At 41.5% G+C, this 20,215-nt stretch overlaps 1 long non-coding RNA gene across 1 annotated transcript in view; it reads right to left on the reverse strand.

The window, feature by feature from the left end:
- LOC139030910 (uncharacterized) overlaps positions 1–16,221 on the reverse strand; it is a 104,462-nt gene extending 88,241 nt beyond the window's left edge. Inside the window, exon 1 of the long non-coding RNA XR_011483351.1 lies at positions 16,179–16,221. This is a non-coding gene — a long non-coding RNA (uncharacterized lncRNA). The remainder of the gene's footprint in view (positions 1–16,178) is intronic.
- Positions 16,222–20,215: the final 3,994 nt, after the last annotated feature.

The raw sequence follows: 20,215 nt of genomic DNA on the forward strand, positions 1-20,215 counted from the left end.
GGCACTGGGCTGAGTCGCTTATGCCTGTCACCTTCTTTATCCTCACTATGACCCCAGGTTCTTGTGGACAGGACCAGGGCAGGGCCACATGGGCTTAGGGCACAGCGTCTGACTCCTAAGTCCAAGGTTCCGACCACCGGGCTCTCTGCCTCTGCACGGAGTCACTCACACTTCCATTCCTAGGGCGCCACACTGTCCAAGGAAGGTTTCCAGGGACCAGCTTGCTTTGCTCCCAGATGGCCACGCCTTGGTCTGCTCCACTTCCTCCGCCCACGCCCCCGATCTCCCCACTTCCCCCTGAGACTTTCTTGTTGGTTACAAAACAGCAGTAGGGGCAGGGACTCTGTGGAATTATAGCTGCAATGCGTATTCTCCGAAACGAAGCGTTCCCTTTCTTAGCACATTACTTAGATTAATTAAACAATATCTATGATTCCTCTTATTTCTCCACTCTGTGTATGTGTCCCTCTTCCCAAAATGACTTCTATTTATATAAATGAGATCTTTCAGCAAGTATTAATTGGGATGCTCTCCAGACTCAGTATTTATTGGGGTCTACTATTGTATATACCGGTGCTGGGGATGAAGCAGTGGGGAAAACAAAGGCACAAACAATTTGCTCAAGAATCAACAATCTAATAGGGGAATTAGAAATTAAATAAATACATCCACGAATAAACTTATATATACAAACTGTAATCAATGCTCTAAAAACCAACCAAGCATGCAGGGCTCCATGTGTCTTAAGACCAAGTGTCTTAACCTTGTCAGGTAGATCGAGGAGTGTCTTCCTGGAGCAAGTGACACTGAGAGATGGGTAGGATTCCAGGTGTGGAAGGTGCAGAAAGGAGAACTCAGAGGAGCAGGTAGCACCTCTGAGCACCCTAAGACGGAAAAGACATTCAATCTAAATCCTACATCAGCTCAAAGCTCAGCACAAATAAGATCTTCTCCTGGAAACTTCCTAAAAATTTCCCCATAGATATTATCCCTCTACTACATCCCTTCTGCAAATTCTTGTACTATTTTATCACCCTTTCATAACGATAACAAGGACAACAATCATTTAATTAAGACTTACAATGTGTCGTTCTCTTCTTAAGCACTTTACCCATTTTTCCCCATTTCTCCTTCACAACAAATCTCTGAGGGAGTTACTGTTGTTAGCTCTATTTTACAGGTGGATAAACTAAACAGAGACAGTTAAATAAACCATCCCAGTTCCCAATTAGTAAGTGGAATGGTTGGGCTGGCACTTTTTAAAAAAAATTTATTTGTTTGTTTATTTTTGGCTGCACCGGGTGTTTGTTGCTGCGAAAGGGCTTTTTCTAGTTGCAGCAAGCAGGAGCTACTCTGTAGTTGGACATGCAGGCTTCTCTTTGCGGTGGCTTCTTGGTGCAGAACACGAGCTTCAGTAGTTGGGGCACACTGGCTTAGTTGCCCTGCAGCATAGGTAATCTTCCCATACCAGGAATGAAACCTGTGCCCCTGCATTGCAAGGCAAGTTCATAACCACTGGACCAGCAGGGAAGTCCTAGGCTGGCACTCTTAACAGCTCTCCATACAGCCTCTTCATACATGTTTTTCTCGTCATTTTTGTGCACGTCGTACTGCTTCTACCAAATGATAAAGTCTTCAAGAAGGGGCCAGGGTATGTGACCCATTCACTAATTCATTCACTCAGACAACACTGATGACTAGCATAATGACTATTTGCCAGGTACTGTATACCTCCATGTACTCACCCCAGTGCACTGAATGAATGAATGGTGCGTGACCAAACTGTACAACTCAAAAAGCCCTGTCTAGGGCAGGAGATGAAAAGTAGAATCTTTAATGGAGATCAGGAGCAGCAAAGAAAGACACATATGTCATCAGAAGGCACCTCGCATCATTGCTTCGAGCAAGAGGAGCCCCCAGTATCTGACACCATGTTAGGGAGCTTTGTATATTACCTCGCTTCTGGTACAACAGCCTTGTTTGTAGGGTCTGTCATCACAATTGCACAAATAAGGAAACCGAACTGAAACTGAAGTATCTGTGACCTACGCATGACCTATGTTGAAGCTATGCATGCATGCTCCATTGCTAAATCATGTCCGACTCTTTGCGATCCCATGGACTGTATGCCTCCAGGCTCCACTGTCCATGGGATTCTCCAGGTAAGAATACTGGAGAGAGTTGTCATGACATACTCCAGGGCATCTTCCTAACCCAGGGATCAAACCTGTGTCTCCTGCTTTGGCAGGTGGATTCTTTACCACTGAGCCACCAAGGAAGCCTGTTGAAGGTGTGCAGCTAGGAGACGGCAAAGCGGGGGTTTGCCCCCAGCCGTGTTCAAGACCAAAATCTCTTTCATGCAGCATCTCAGATTTCATTATGGAGTCTTTCTTTGTTAAGCTGAAGAGGGTCAAAGGCTTAATGGATGAAACAATCAGAACACACACACACACACACACACACACACACACACGGAAATGATCATCAACCAGGTCAGAACAGGGGTTATCTTCAGAGAAAAGACGTGGGTGTGTTGGAAAGCAATGCTCAGCAAGCTTCTGAGGTGCTGGCAACGTCCTTGTCCTTCCTGAGTAGCAATTATGTGAGCAATCACTTTATAATTCCTTTGTTGCTGTTGATGTTAAGTCACTAAGTTGTGTCCAACTCTTTGCAACCCCATGGACTGCAGCACACCGGGCTTCCCTGTCCTTCACTATCTCCCAGAGCTTGCTCAGATTCATGTCTATTAAGTCGGTGATACCATCCAACCATCTCATCCTCTGTCGCCCCCTTCTCCTATTACCCTTAATCTTTCCCAGCATCAGGGTATTTTCCAATGAGTCAGCTCTTCACATCAGTTAGCCAAAGTATTGGAGCTTCAGCTTCAGCATCAATCCTTCCAATGAATATACAGGGCTGATTTCCTTTAGAGTTGACTGGATTGATCTTCTTTGTGTCCAAGGGGCTCTCAAGAGTCTTCCCCAGCATCACAATTCAAAACCATCAATTCTTTGGCGCTCAGCCTTCTTTACGGTCCAACTCTCACATTTGTATATGACTACTGGAAAAACCATAGCTTTGACTATACAGACCTTTGTTGGCAAAGTGATATCTTTTCCTTTTAATATGTTGTCTAGGTTTGTCATAGCTTTTCCTTCAAGGAGGAGCAAGCATTTTTTAATTTCATGGCTACAGTCACCATCCACAGTGACTCTGGAACCCAAGAAAATAAAATCTGTCACAACTTTCACTGTTTCCCCATCTATTTGCCAAGAAGTAATGGGACCAGATGTTATTATCTTGGTTTTTTGAATGTTGAAAAGCCAACCTTTTCACTCTCCTCTTGCATCCTCTTCAAGAAGCTCTTTAGTTCCTCGTTGCTCTCTGCCATTAGAGTGGTATTGTCTTATAATTCGTTAAGATATAAATTTGTGTAGTGCATTTTTGTGTGTGTCATATGTCACAATGAAAAAGTTTTCAAAGAAAAGTCTCACCATTTCCTGCAGCAAAATATAGCCTGCCATAGATGATAGAGGTTGGTAGTCCTGGTGAAAAAGGCATTGATGTTGAGTTGCTTTTCAGCAAGACACGAAAGGACAAATTCTTGAGAGAGTGGCCGAGATGAGATGAACTCATCTTCTCCCCAGCCCAGGCTGTAGGCCCCAGGTTACTCTGGTCCCTATAAGAGCCCAAAATACAAGAGCACACAGAGACCAGATGATGTTCCAGCCTGAGGTCATGGAGGGTGGGGGCTTTACTATAAGGACCTGTACCTCTGGAAATGCACCAAGAATAACTAAAGGACCCAGGGCAAAGTCACAGTCTACAAGCAATTGTTTGTGCAAAGTAACATCATACACTCCCCAGTCTGCTGCCCCTTGAGCCACTGCTCTTGGGTTTGGTATGCAGGAGCCTCATCGCTCCATTTACTAGGACAGGAGGGGTCCAATGGAGAAGGCAGTGGCACCCCACTCCAGTACTCTTGCCTGGAAAATCCCATGGATGGAGGAGCCTGGTGGGCTGCAGTCCATGGGGTTGCGAAGAGTCGGACACGACTGAGCGACTTCACTTTCACTTTTCACTTTCATGCATTGGAGAAGGAAATGGCAACACTCCAGTGTCCTTGCCTGGAGAATCCCAGGGACAGGGGAGCCTGGTGGGCTGCCGTCTACGGGGTCACACAGAGTCGGACACGACTGCAGCGACTTAGCAGCAGAAGCAGCAGCAGGAGGGGTCCAAAGGTCAAGAGTGTGAAAGGCCCGAGACTCTACTAGAGGAAGCCCCTGGGGGAGAAACTGTCCCGGCCAGAGCACTGCCACAGAGGAGATTCTGAGAACTGTCCCTCAAACACAACGTGCTCCTTTGCCACAAGTCTCCATTTTCTATTTTTTCCCTCATATTTTTGGCTGATTATTTTAGGTGCAGTGGGTCTATTCTGGTTTTCCCAAAGTAATATTTTAACCATAGAACATCTGTCAGCCTTGAGAGACCGAGTGCAACTGTCCATCATTTTGTAACAAAATTCTAATGTATCAGATATTGACCCTGTTTGTGAATACCTAAATATGCAGAGTGCACCCAGTTCAGAAGAATACAGACCCAACAACACACACACACACACACACACACACACACACACCCCCCTTGTTCTAACTGTTCCATGTGCCATACTCTATGACATTTGTGTCCCAAAAGGATTCTCATCAATTGTTTTAGTTTATTTCTTTTTGCTGTTATTTTTTTAAAGTTTTAATCCATTTTTATAATTGTTCAAAATGTATTAATCTAATAAGCAGCATTTCAAAAATTTTTTTTTTTTTAGGAAAAAAGGCATTGATAGTGAATTTCCCTACTCTCTTGATTACCTTGGGTTTCCCTGGTAGCTCAGCTGGTAAAGAACCCGCCCGTAATGCAGGAGACTCCAGTTCAATTCCTAGGTGGGGAAGATCCCTTGGAGAAGGGACAGGCTACCTGCTCCAGGATTCTCCGGCTTCCCTGGCGGCTCAGACAGAAAAGAATTCGCCTGCAATGTGGGAGACCTGGGTTTGATCCCTGGGTTGGGAAGATCCCCGGGAGGAGAGCATGGTAACTTTCTCTGGTATTCTTGCCTGGAGAATCCCCATAGACAGAGGAGCCTGGCAGGCTGCAGTCAGTGGGGTCCCAAAGAGTTGGGACACGACTGAGCAAGTAAGCACAGCAGCAGCTTGACTGCCTTAAAAATCAGGTAAGTTACTGGCTGGGTGCAAATAATGCAGAGGACTGTCTCTGGATAACCAGGAGACCTGGACATGAGATTTAGCCTCTCTCTGCATCAGTTTCATCTATAACTAGAAGTGATGAGTGGCTCGCAGGACTGCAGAAGAATTCAGTGAGATAACATATGTAAAGCAGATAGCACAGTGCTTGGCAAACTTCTGTGGTTAATAACTGTCAGTCCTCTCCCCTTCCCCCTCAGTTTATTAAGATCTCTGGAGGCTATAGCAAATAAATACAAATGACACTATGCATCCTGTGGATTAAAAACATGATGTTCTAAGGCATAGGGTGTTTTCATTTCTAAAACCACCACTGGACACCTAAGAATAGCTGTTTATGACTGTGTATTTTTATCCATCTGAGTTCACTCAACCCTTAACATATCAGTTAGTCTTTCATATCAGGTTAAATTTCATTTCTCCCAAAGATATCTTCCCCAAGCATATCAGCTCACAATGATCTCTCACTTTCTAAAATCCCTTCTTTGCTGTACAACAAAAACTAACACATAGTTACTGTCAAGAAACTATATGGTAATTTTAAAAATCAATTAATTAAATGAAAATTCCTCCCTCTCTGAATGCATTTATGTACCTCATGTGTATGTCCTGTGTATGTGTGTATAATTTGTGTGCATTATAATTTTTCTTAATCCAACTATAAACCTCTAAAGCAAAAATAGTGACCAATCCCCGTCTGTATTCTCAGAGCCTAAAACAGTGCCCTGCATTCACACAGCTGTTAAATACATGCTTGTTGGTTGATCGACTGATTGACTGATAGACAAGGAGTTAAGTCCTCTGTTTTAACTGTGTAACAGGCCTGTACAAGTTAGACTCCATACAGGGAGCAGCATTTTCCCAAGGAGCCCAATCATCAATTCCCTAACAGCCTCTAAATGGTACCCCTTGGAGTAGCTGAGGAGGGCATCTTTCAGGATCTATGAATTGAGCCCATCTGAGATCTACTGTAAATTCAACAGTTTAATCCACTGCTTCCCTAGCGAAGCTAGAAGCAGTGTTTCTCCTCCACTGGAAACAAAAACATTTGTCCAGTTTAGCAAATGTCAGCATGGCAGCATGAAGAAGAGAAAATCGAGTGCCATTTTCATGAAGCAAAGTTACTGAGCCAACAGCAGATGTGTCTGTTGGCACCAGGCAAGGTCCATTATGTAAGCAGTGGTAATACCAGAGATCAAGAGCAGACAAAACCCAAGCTTTCAGGCCTGGTAAAAAGACCCATCTATTGTCTCTGGCAGACAGTGCCAGAGATAAAGTATCCTGGAGACACAGTGTAAGGCAGGCTGAAAATGCATGTGCCAAGCCCAAACGAAAGCAAGACTGCACAATGGTGACTGCTGAAGGAGCAGCTGGCCCTGGTGGCACCAGACTGTGTCTTTCAGCCCATGTCATCAACACTTGTCCACACAGTAAACATTTGCTGAAAAGGTGTCTGTCAGTTTCCATTTATTTATAAATAAGTGAATGAATAGCATCCAACTTACACATTCTTCATGGTCTCCTCCCCCCCCCCCCCTTTAAATTCCGAAACCAGATGAGAAAGGACACCACATTGCAAAGTGATAACACAAGAAGAATGCCGCTCTGTCCTGGAAGGAGAATTGACGATTGACAGATGATACACGTTGAGATAATGGAACGAGGCAGTTGCAAACTCTTGTTAGAACAAAAGGAGGTCAAATCTTATTCTTTTCTCCTGCCAGGACACAAAGTGTTGGGTCACAACTCTTCTATAAAAAGAAGAAGAAGAAGGATGCATTCCTAAATCAAGGCTTCCCAGGGCAGCGGGAACAATCGCAGCACTCCTTAGCTACACTATCCTGGTTGGTGGACAACTATTTCTGACCTTTTATGTTGAACTTGCAATCTTCTTGGGCAAAGCTCCCACTCTAAGGAAAGTTCCTTTTACATGCAAATTAGCAACAGTCATCTCATTGCTCCATCTCTTCTTGGAAATATCAAAATGACAGTGAAAAGATAAAGCTGTACACAAGCAGAAACACCCTTCACAGAGGTGTGTAGAGTCCAGTAGTCACTGAGTAGGATTCCTATCAGTAGCAATATCATTGGAATTCTTCTCTGCTTACCACCTCCTTATTTACGAAATAAAATATAAAATTAAATGAATTAAGTCAAATCCATCTTGAGTCAGAAGGTGAACTGGAAACAGCACAAAGATGCAGAGGATTAAATAAATGCACTTTCTTTGAAACCAGTGATGACAATTCCCAGGATCAATTAAAATGGAGCACTTTCTAACAAAGTTTCATGGTACACAAAGATTGGCCTGCCAGAGCTTCAGATTTAAATCTTAGTTGGCATTTACTAGCCAAGTTGATAGACGGATTGCATTAATCCCCCAAATTCTGATGCTGGTCATAGCCAGGTGACTTTCTTTCGATAGGTTGCTACCAGATATGTTGTACGCAGAGGGTTAAAAAGGTACTTGCATGTTTCAGGTTGTGCTCTTGTCCTCTGCCATGAGAACATGCCAGGGCTAGCCTACTGGATGATGAAAGACAAGTGGAGCATAGCTAAGGCCTTCTAATCATCCCAGCCAAAGCAATTCCAATCTGCTGATAATCAGCTGCCTCCCAGACATGTAATGAGCCCAGTGCAGACTGAAAGAACTTCCCAGCTAAATCACCAACCTGCAGACCTGTGAACTAATTAACCAGTTGCTATTTTAAGGCTAGGCTTTGCAGTCATTTTTATGTAGCATTAATGTGGCAAAAGATAACTAATATACTACATGATACTGGACGAAGCACTTCACCCTACAAGCTTCGCTTTTCTTTAATTCTCTCACCTGCAAAATGGGTCTGCAATGACTTCTTCACAAAGTACCTGCCATGATTAAGCTCATTAAATTAGACAAGGTATATGAAAATGTGCCTGGTACATAATTGGCATTTAATCAGTGAGAGTTCTTTCTGTGCCTGTTGTTCTGCTTTTAGATTTCTCCCACCAGAAGAAATGCCTTCTTAATGTTCTCACTATTGATCTTCACACACTGTAGAAGTTACAATCAGCCACAATTATGCCTTGTTTGAAGTACTTCAGTAGAGTCCTCAGGGGAGATTGCCCGACATTGAAACAGAAAATCACTTGTAATATCCAGAAGATCCCTATAATGTGCCTGGAATTCTCAGGACACATCAAAGACTTCATTCACTCAAGACCACAAACCTAGAAGGACGCCTAGAGAAATACTGCTGACTTCCACTGCCTGATGGCTATCTCAGCAGGCAGGAGCCCACTCTGCTTGTAATGGGGCAGTTCTTAAGCACCAACTCTCAAGTAATAATAGAATTTTGAATAAACACACACACTGCCATTATGGGATCCAAGAAGTCCCATGATTTGCCGTCTGCTACCTCAAGAATCAGGAAAGCTGGTGGTGTCATTTGATCCAAGTCTGAAGGCTGGAGAATTGGGAAAGCTGATAGCTGAATTCCCGGGCTGAGTTCAAAAGCCCAAGAATCAGGAGCAACACTATCTGAGAGTGGGAGAAGATGAATATCTCAGTTGAAGCAAAGAGAGTGAATTCACTCTTCCACTGCCTTTCTGTTCTGTTCAGGGCCTCAGTGGATTAGATGACCGATGTCTACCTGCATTGGCAAAGGTGATCTTCTTTACTCCCTTTACTGACTCAAATGCTAATCTCTTCCAGAGATATCCTCACCATCACCCCCTGAAACAGTGTTTACCAGCTATCTGAGCATCTCTTAGCCCAGTCAAGTTGACACATAAAGTTTACCATCAGACACTGTGTAGCAAGTTTTTGCTCACATGGAAATTTCTAGACATAATTGTGATCTTGGGGGTCCCAAGGCCTTCATACAGTTCTCTGTAAAATTCATCATTATTGAGCTCAGCTGCTGAATTAAGATTTCTAAAAATGTAAGTTTATAATGCACAGAGTAGAAGTTAACCAGGCAGGTTTTAGAGACTGGATAAGATTTCAACTGGTAGAGCTGATGACTTGAAAATGACTTGATGACTTGATTAAATGGGGAAATACAAGTAAAAGCAAGTTGTACAGGAAATAGTAAGTTGTCATTCTGACTGTAAAGTGATGAGAGTAAGTGCAATGGACTAATGGAGCTGACGTGTTGGGTGTTTACAATATGCCAGGTACTATCATAACCATTTTACATGTAATAATACTTTGTTAAAATAAGAAAAGACAAGCCAAATAATGAGTAATGTTTAAATACAGAAAACTTTGACTATCATCTATCAAATTATTCTTTATTTGCTTATTGATGGAGATTCATTAGTGATTGATATGTATGACATATCTGACATCTCAAAGTCATTTTGTAGTAATATTAAGCTGGTAAAAGCAGGCTATAAATCTAGAAGAGGAAAAAGACAGGGTACAGAGACTGTATAGATCATCTCTAGAGATATCTATGAGAGTTTTCAAAGAGAGATCCGTAAGACAAGGGCCTTCTAGATGGCGTGACAAACAAGAAGGAATAAAAAATTAATCCATAGATTTGATTATGATTGGTTAACCAAAGGAGTAGAAAGTGTTAAAAATGAAAATGTGAGGAATGGCTAAATAAATTATGATAAATCCAAGTTGATATTATTAGATGGCAATAAGTAGCATGTCTATTCTATGCCTAAATCACCTGAAAAATAAGGCAAATGAGTAAAACAATTAGAGACCAAAATTTTATCTATATTATTGATGAACTTGATATTAAATGAAGTGGCTTACATCTGATTAAGAAAGGCAAGTGGACTTTCTCATACTAAGGCACGGAATTAGACAGACTGTCCACTGTGCCATGCTGGTCCAGAGAGGCCGTCATGGCAAGTGCATGCTCCCTGCAGGCAGCTGGTTCCCAAAGAGAAAGAAAAGAGAAAGGGGGCATGCCCACATTCTCTTGTAACCTCACCAATCATTTCAAGTCACTCATTTCCTTTCCCAAATGTAGAGTTAGTGAGGGGGTAGAAAAAGCAAGTTCTTACGCTAACAGAGTTCAGCCCACATGAAAGGGCACAAAATGTGAAGAATAAGTAATCCTCCCTAACCGTTTACACCAGGGTTTGGCAAATTACATCCCATGGCCAAATCCTGCCTGCTTCCTGTCTTTGTGCAGTCCCAAACTAATAAGAATGGCTTTTATATTTTTAAGTGGTAGAAAATATCAGAAGGGTGGTATTTCATCACATGTGAAAATTACACAATGTTCAAACTAGTATAAATCAGTTAGGTTTTATTGGAACACAGGCATATCCATTCATTTATGTATTATCCATGGCTACTTTCACACTACACCACAGTGTTGAGCAGTTAGGGCAGAGACTGTAGGGACCACATCAAAAATACTTACTCTCTGATCTTTAAAAGAAAATGATTGCTGACCCCTGTTTACGCTACTGAATTCTATACAGCCATCAAAACAGAGAGGAAGAACCATATACTGATCCTAAAGGCAGCCGTCCATTTTCCACAACAAACAAAAAGTTATGATGCATTAGATAAATAGTACAAGCCTATTTTATTAAAGGTGAATATACAGGTTGGTAGAAAGATGTTTATATATATATCTAACAATCCTCACCAAACTGTTAGCTGTGATGACTTGGTGAATGGGAAAGAATGAAGAAGAAAGAGGAGGCCACAGACATATGTACGCTTTGTATTTTTTAAAATTTTTCATAATGATCATTATTTTTGTATGTACACAAAACAGAAAGATAAACATAACATGAACACAGTGAAGGTTTGAATATCTCAGGATTCAGAAGCACCCTGGTCTAAGAGCTCATCTGATGTCTGAATCATTGCTACAACAACCTGAGTTTGAATACCTCCAGCAGCAGGAAACTTGCTATTACCCACAGCAACCCACTTCATCTCTGGGTAATTCCAGTGATAATAAAATCCACCCTGATTTGTATTAAAATTTTACCTCATTGTAGCTTTTACTTGTTTCAAATTCTCCATTTTAGACTTATAAGAAAAGTAATCTGTCCCTCATCTCAGAGACCTTATGAATCTGAACACAAGTTACATGGCAAACTGGAGTCTTCTCCAAACTAAGTATCCCTCTGTCCTTCAACCATTCCACATGTGGTGGTAAAGGGAAGAGGTTAAAAAGAATCATGAATCATGAAACAGAAAGGGTAAGTATAACATAAATGCTTTTTGGAAACCTTAGCAGATATGGCTACTTCCGCTGCTATGAGTTCAGCTGGTATCTTAAGAAAAAGAACTAAAATTTCAAGAGGAAACAGGTATTATGAGGAAAATGGGAGATGTGAGCATACACCTACCTAGAGGTATTAATATCAGCAGGAAAAGATCTGGGATAAGCAATGGATGTGACCGTGAATGGGCTTCCCAGGTGGCACTAGTGGTAAAGAACCTAGCTGCCAATGCAGGAGATATAAGAGATTTTGGTTTTGATCCCTGGGTCAGGGAGATCCCCTGGAGGAGGCCATGGCAACCCACTGGAGTTGGGTTCTCCAGGCAAGAATCCCAGGGACAGAGGAGCCTGGCGGGCTATAGTCCATAGGGTCCCAAGGAATCCAACATGACTGAAGTAACTTAGTACACATACATGACCATGAATCCAGGCAAAGAGGAAAGAAGAGATGCCGAATAGAAGAGTGAGAAAGCAGAAGATTTTGGGGAGAATAAATAAGCTAAATTTAAACAATCTTCCAGGAAAACAGGTTGGTGTGCCATTTCCTATCAGAGGAGGAGGCTAGCAATGTGTGATAAGTGGGGTGGAGGAAGAGATAAGAAAAAGTGAGGAAGGCATTGTCGAGTTGAACACTGAAGTATTACAGTGGCCACCAAAGAAACAGAAGAAGGAATCAACAGGCATTAAACAGATAAATGATACTTAGCTTTGGTGAGGATTGAGTATAGGAAAGAGCAGACAGGTCTCAAGGTTTAGCGAGTTTTTCCAACAGCATTTAACGACTCAAGGTAAATGAATTAGCCTGCCTCATTCCTACCCCCACCCACTACCCCTCAATCCTCCTTCCCCACCAAATGCAAGGCCCAGAGATGCACTCTTTATTGCCAGCAGGTGAATCGCAGAAGATAGCAATGGCTAGGAGTGTGCCTTTGTGCATGGAGAACTACAAGTGTGTGTCCCAGCAGAAACATTATATTCTATGTGCTTATTAAAGCATCTAACACCTTCCAAAATTGCCCAAACCACAATAGAAGTCCAGGGTTCAACAATGGGAACTGTTTGACCTATTCAGTCAGAAATAATGGGAAGTATATTACAAGTGCCACCTTTTCGTGCACTTAACAGAATGCTTTTGAATTTCCCGTGGCATCCCAGTGAAGTACTATGAATTATTGTGCAGGTACAAAATTCTGTTTGTTTTCTCTCCTTAGACTATAATCTTTGAAAAAAACAATGTATTTATCAAGAACTGAAGTGACTTGTTTCTCCACTCACCTTCCCTGGAGGTGCACAGAACAGCATGTAGGAAACCCAGTGTTTAACAAGCTAGGACATTAGAAGGGCTCTTTCCAGGTATAGGACTTCCTGGTAGCTCAGACGGTAAAGCGTCTGCCTACAATGTGGGAGACCTGGGTTCAATCCCTGGGCCAGGAAGATCTCCTAGAGAAGGAAATGGCAACCCACTCCAGTACTCTTGCCTGGAAAATCCCATGGACAGAGGAGCCTCGTAGGCTACAGTCCACTGGGGTCACAAGAGTTGGACATGACTGAGCAACTTCACTTTTCACTTTTCCATGGATAAGTCAGCAGTTATTCTGTTCCTTTCTGGTTGACTTTTTGGTCTATTCCTCAGCCCCATGGTTGTCCTTCTAAAGTTCATCCAAGTTTGCATCTCACTCTCTACACTGTTTACTCTCTAGGCTATCTTCTCTTATTACCTGTACGAGGATACCCCCAGGTCCCCAACCCTTTCAATAATCATGAATTTTCAGAGTGCTGGGCTCTGTTAAAGAAGACACAGACTTGTCAGACTCAAGAGATTATACAGATATGATAGTGCCCCAGCGCCATAGGAACTATGCTAACATCACCTGCCCAGCTATCAAAACAGACTTTCTCATCAAGGTTTCTATACCTTATAATGGTGGCCTTCCCTTTCAAGCATTGTCATGAGTGACCTCCAGCCATTTCCTCCCTAAGAACTCTTCGCATTTTTTGACAAGCACCTTAACATCTTGCAACTTGGGCCCAGAAACAATAGGCCAAAAATAACAAGCAAAGGAAATGTGCATTCTTTGTTTTTTCCCCCGGCCAAGTCCTTACTCACTTATAGCATTAACTATAAGTGCCAAGCATGGTCCCTCCAGCTGCAAAGGAAGGAACCACAGAGAAACCAGGATGGAATAAAAGTGAATTGGCTGTATGGAGAGTGTCAGATTCTTGGTTTTAATGTGGAAAGGAGTGAAGAGAGCAGCTTTTAAGGGGGCTCTGTCTGCAAGCTAGTTAATCACATTTCACACCAGTTTTATCTGAACATAGCCTTTTAAGTCCACTAAGCCTCTTCTTCTATTTTACTGAGAAAATCAAGGCCATCTGATAAAAGCATCCCAAATTTCCCCTTTCTTTATCAGCTTTTTATCAGTAGGTGAGGGATGAGTTCTCCAGGCACAGATAGACCAGAGTTTAAATTGAAGAATTCTCTGACATTTATTAGCTCCTGGGAAAGTTCCTTGATCTTTCCATGTTTCTAAGAAGTTCCCTCATTATAAAAAGCTAAAAATAATGCTGATTTTGCAAGATTGTTCTGAAGTTTTATTTAGATCATGTATCAAAAGCTCCTGGTCTTTTTTTTTTTTTCAGTATGAGTTTAAAATGGCACCTTAAAATTCCTGGTTATTCATCTGTAGTCAATAACGTGGGCCAAATTATGTGTTTAATAATTGTTATTATTCTAATTTCTTTGTTTTCTTTGCTATAAATATGGAAAACAATTTTTTAAATTAACAAACTACTCTTGGTTGAAGTGATTTATCACCATACTAATGTCCAAAACAATTGTAACTAGATCTGACAAGAGATTAGCCTACCCCTACCCAACAGAAGTTATCAAGATTATTTGGAAAACGGATTTATATGCGCCATCCTCAACAATGAAGGACACTCTAAGTGTATAATGAATCATTAGCTACAATTTTAGCAAGACACTTAAAAACGAAGCAGCCAGAACACAAACAGCATGGTTTTTAGTGACATAAAAATTGAAAATCAACTTGAAATATTTTAAATATAGTTTATCTTGCTCCTTTTGATACCAACTTTTATATTTAACATTATGCAAAAGTTGTTAGTAGAAGAATGCATGGCAGAAACATAGATGGACCTAGAGATTATCATACTAAGTGAAATAAATCATACAGAGACAGAAAAATGTTGCATGATATTACTTAAATAGAATCTCAAAAATAATACAAATGAATCTATATACAAAACAGAAACAGACTCACAGGTATAGAAAGCAAACTTAAGGTTACCAAAGGGGAAAGAGAGATGGGACAAATAAATTAGGAGTATGGGATTAACATGTACAAACTACTACACATAAAATAGACAAGCAACAGGATTTATTTTATAGCACAGGGAACTATATTCTATATTTTATAATAACATTTAATGGAAAGTAATTTGAAGTATACATATCTAAGTATATATATTTTATATGTATAAACAGAATCACTTTCCTACGCACTTGAAATTAATACAATATTGTAAATGAACTATATTTCAATAAAAAAGGATGCATGGATAGAACTTACAAATAAACAGATATGCATATGTTAGCAGGTCATACTCATTCTTCACCAACAGAGTGCACCATCAAAAGTTTAAAGAATATGATCTACCCTGATCCCATGTGTTAACTCCACTCCTTGGGTTATGTCATACCCCTACATAAAGATCTATCTTTGATAGTTCTCCATTTCCAAATGAGCATGATCTGAGCTGCTTACATGCATGCAAGGCCTTTCCTAACTTCGTCCCCAGCCCTCTACTATCTCTCCAAATCCAGGCAGGAAACAGACTGGCATAGAAAAGTTAAAGAGAGATTAAGAGACTACCTATAAAGGCACAGGTAAAGTATAGAAAAACCTAAAGGGTAGTGACACCACCTCTGAAGTGATCATGCTTATGATGATCCAGGGACATGCACCACAATGTTAATTGGAGCACCATTCACAATAGCCAGGACATGGAAGCAACCTAAATATCCACCAACAGAGGAATGGATAAAGAAGATGTGCTACCTACATATAATGGAATACTACTCAGTCATAAAAAAGAACAAAATAATGCATTTGTAGCGACATGGATAGCTGTAGAGATTGTCATACTGAGTGAAGTAAGTCAGACACAGAGAGGAAGATAAACATCATATGATACTGCTTATATATGGAATCTACAAAAAGGGTACAAATGAACTTACCTACAAAACAGAAATAGAGTTATAGATGTAGAAAACAAACATGATTATCAGGCGGTGGGTTGAGGGGATAAATTGGGAGATTGGGACTGACATATACTCACTGCAAAAACAGACAACGAATCAGAACCTGCTGTTATAGCACAGAAGACTCTATTCAGTACTCTGAAATGGCCTATGTGGGAAGAGAATCTAAACAAGAGTAGACATACAAATACGCTTAACTGATTCACTCACTGTACTCCTGAAACCAACACAGCAGTGTAAATCTGAAAAAAAAAGGAGCTAATGTGGTTGGTGGTTATGAAGTAAAAACAGCCTGGGGAGGTGGACAGGGGCTGGCTCCCACCAGAATCTGCTGGCTGAGCTGAGAGCGTGGGCGATGGCAAGCTAGGCGGTGCCCTACTATTGACCACTTGGTGAACCCCGCCTCCGTGCCTCTGCACACGCAGTTTTCCCCGACTTAACACTCACCTCTCTTCTGTTCAGCAGTGACTCATTCTCTGACCCACCCTGCACGTCACTTCCTGCCTGAGCCTTCCTCATCCCCTCAGGCTGCCTCAGTCACTTCCTTCCGCATGCCCCCTCTGCACTCCGCAGGATTCTCACGCTCGGTCACCACTTGTTTACTGGCCGTCTCTCTCAGACAATGAGCTCTTTGAAGGCAAGACCATCCATGTTTATTTCCATCCCCACCCTACCCCAGCTCTCACTGCCTAGCCCTCTGAGTGTGGAAACCACATCTTACTCAGGTTTGTGTCCTCACCCTCCTCCTCCCACCCCCGGTTCACCTGACTCGGGATGTGCCACGTTAATCACACTCAAGAAAGCATGTCGACAGAATAAAGTCCAGAAAACAGACCTTCTACCAGCTCTGGTCTCCAACAAGCAAAAAGTGAAAGAAAGTGAAAGTCACTCAGTCCTGTCCGACTCTTTGTGACCCCATGGACTATACAGTCCATGGAATTCTCCAGGCCAGAATACTGGAGTGGGTAGCCCTTCCCTTCCCCAGGACCTTCTCAACCCAGGGATGGAATCCAGGTCTCCCGCATTGCAGGCAGATTCTTTACCAGCTGAGCCACCAGGGAAGCCCAGGAATACTGGAGTGGGTAGCCTACCCCTTCTCCAGCGGATCTTCCCGACCCAGGAATCGAACTGGTATCTCCTGCATTGCAGGCGGATTCTTTACCAACTGAGCTACCAGGGAAGACCCTAACAAGCAAAGTCATCCCAAAAGAGGCTATCGGTGGTTGGCAATGTCTAAAAGCTTCCGAACGTAGAAAGAGATGGCTGTTGCAATCCATAGCAATCAGAAGGACTGCTTTGTTTGCTTGTCTTAATAAAGATACTTAATTACATATTTAACAAATTATTCAAATTAAACAATAACAAGTCACAGTTTACAATAAATTAGTTGCATAAATACGTCTGCCACAAATTTTTCAAGCTTATTTTTCTGAGTAGGCAAGGACAGCGTCTTTTTAAAAAATTATTTATAACTTTTGTGTCCACAAAGCCTAGCATAGAGTAAATGCATATTGAATAAGTACATGAAAAAACAAGAATTAGACATCAGATGTGCTCTGTCTAGACTGTCTACATATTTATTGGTGGTGACGTTTAATCATGGTTGATGTATGGTTATCTATGTCTGCATAACAAATTATTTCAAGCTGTAGCTGCTTCAAATAACAAATACTTACCAGATCCTGTTTCAAACAATTAGAAGTTTGATGTGTATCTGGATTTGGAGGATGCCTTTAATCCATACGAGAATAATAATAGTTAATATTTATTAAGTGCTTACTATTAATATATGCTAGACTATTCTATCAGTTGCACATATTTACACATTTAATCTTCAGAACATTCTGAAGTATTTACTCTTATTTACCTACTCTACAAACGCAAAAAAAAAAAAAAACCTGGCCACAATGAGGTTAACTAACTCAATGAAGGTCATGCAACCAGTAAAAAGCAAGCCTATAGACTTCCTGGCAGGCCAGTGGTTGAGACTCTGTGTTTCCAATACCAGGGGCGTGGGTTTGATCCCTGATCAGGGAACTAGGATCCTGAGTGCCATGTGCTGCAGCAAGAAATTTTTTAAAAAGCAAGGCTGGAATTCAGACCCAGGCAGTCCAGCTCCAGAGCCCAAACTCTTAATCGCTAATAGACTGCTTTCAAAGATAGGAAAAATAACTACTATTTACTCTTTAAGGACAAAGTTAATACAATGAAGGCTCCTCCCTCTCATCATTGTCACATATAGATTACTTCATCTCTTCAAGAGATATTATTGCCCACGGTGGTGGTGGTTTAGTTGCTAAGTTATGTCCAACTCTTGCGACCCCACAGACTATAGCCTGTTAGGTTCCTCTGTCCATGGGATTCTCCAGGCAAGAATAACAGAGTGGGTTGCCATTTCCTTCTTCAGTTTTCAAAAAAAAATTTTTTTAAATGACCAAAGGAGTTGGCAAACAATGATTTTAGAAAGCAGGTTTCCTGTAAATGTGGTTAAGACTTCAGCACTTAGAGGGTCTTTATTGTCTACCCCTCCCCATCAAAGAAATAGGAAAATCTCCCCCTCTCTCACACAGGTATTTTGCATGAGAGGATGCATATTTTTTCAATCAAATCAAACCAAACAGTGGGATGAGCAATGGGTCTTGAGTGAGGAGAACTGAGTTTGAGTTTGAGTTTCTGTGCTTCACACTAGCTGACTCATCATAGACACAGCTTTTCACCACTTTGAACATCAGCTTCCTCATTATAAGAGAAAAAAAATGGATGAGAAATTCAAGACCATATCTACCTCCAAAAATCAGTGACCTTAGAAATACAAGTCCACATAAAATTAACACTGCTTCTTTTATTCAGGTGACAGATACTATTATGCTTTGCAGTAGTCTGCTCATTAACTAAATGACTAAAAATCTCACAAAACAGAATATAAGAATTTAACACTTAACAGAAGCCAGACAAAATGCCAGTTCTGAGAAAGAGAGCAGTATTCAAACAACCCAAGACCTGCAGAGAGTTTCTTATCACTCGATTCTGTCACATGGCAGGGGAGTACAATACAAGATGACTAGACAGACTCCACTTCCCTGCTCCCCTCCCACCCACTGTCCATCATGGAATCAGACCCTTGCCCACAGGGCACATTCGGGAGCAGCGGCCTTTGAGGAAGTCACACCTGGTGTTCCTCACTGCACCCTCATGTGTACATGGAGTCAGAAGTTTTTCTTTAGGCTGTTATGAGAATTGCAATGGTGGGGATGAAGTCTACTAAATAACAAGGAAAGAGTAAGATTATAAATAGAACCCTGTTGACAAGAGCAATAGGAAGGATTAGAGTGGAGCTCAGGAAACAGGAGAAGGAAATGGCAAGCCACTCCAGTTCTTGCCTGGAGAACCCCAGGGACGGCGGAGCCTGGTGGGCTGCCGTCTATGGGGTCGCACAGAGTCGGACACGACTGAAGTGACGTAGTAGCAGGACACAGGAGGGTCATCACGGACACTCCAAGTACAATGTAATGGAAAGATCATATGTATGGGGAGCAGGTCCACCCAGTAACCAACTGCATGGTTCTGGGTAAGTCATCTTATTCCTTGTTTATAAAATGAGGACACTGCATTAGATTAGTAGTTTTCAAACTGAGTCCTTAGAACAGTGGTATCTCATGGAAAAACCAGGTGGGTGGAGAGAGTCACAAACCCAAGGGGGTCATGCTCTCACCATCGCTTAAACAATCACTTTTACTTTTACCTGTTTTTCACTGAAGTTGAACAAAAAGTTCAAAAAAAAAAAAAACGAAAGAAAGTTGTGCTATTAAAGTCTTTGAAACCATGTAGACTGAATGACCTCAGACATCCCCAACTCTATGAGTCTACCCAAATATTAACCAATAAAAAAGCATTCACTTGTTATCTCAATTCAGTTTGCACTCCCATAGCAAACATCTCGGGGTAAATTAAAAGTAATTTTTTTTTTAAATTTGACTCATTTTTTTCTCATGTCAAGTGGATTTGGTAGCTCCTTGACAAAGGTATCTAAATTATGAAAATTACTAGGGTCTTCTCTCCACTAGAAAAATGAAGTTCTTCATAAATTTTGGCCCTAAAACTGATGTAATTTGTTCTATCAACTTCCTCAAGTCATTATTCCCCTTCTGTTTCACCATGAAAATTATCATTATTATTGATGAAGTCATGGCAGAGTCCTTGAATAGCCAACTCTAATATCACACATCAGACTTCCTATCTGTACAACCTGAGCAGAGGTTGGCAGCATCCTACCCAAGCTTCCATCAAAATGTTGCCACTCTCTGATGAATCCAAACTAGTCTTCCATTTCTCTGGCAACCCAAAATATTTTATACAATCACCAGAATCTTCTTTTGGGTAGGGAAGAAAAAGCCATCATTTGCTGGTAAAGGTTCAGAGGTAGTGGAAGGGATGATAGAGCCAAATTAAATTGAAATGAGTAAACAGAAAGCAAAACAGTCTTT

This window comes from Odocoileus virginianus, chromosome 24 (assembly GCF_023699985.2).
Source record: "Odocoileus virginianus isolate 20LAN1187 ecotype Illinois chromosome 24, Ovbor_1.2, whole genome shotgun sequence".
Lineage (NCBI taxonomy): Eukaryota > Metazoa > Chordata > Mammalia > Artiodactyla > Cervidae > Odocoileus > Odocoileus virginianus.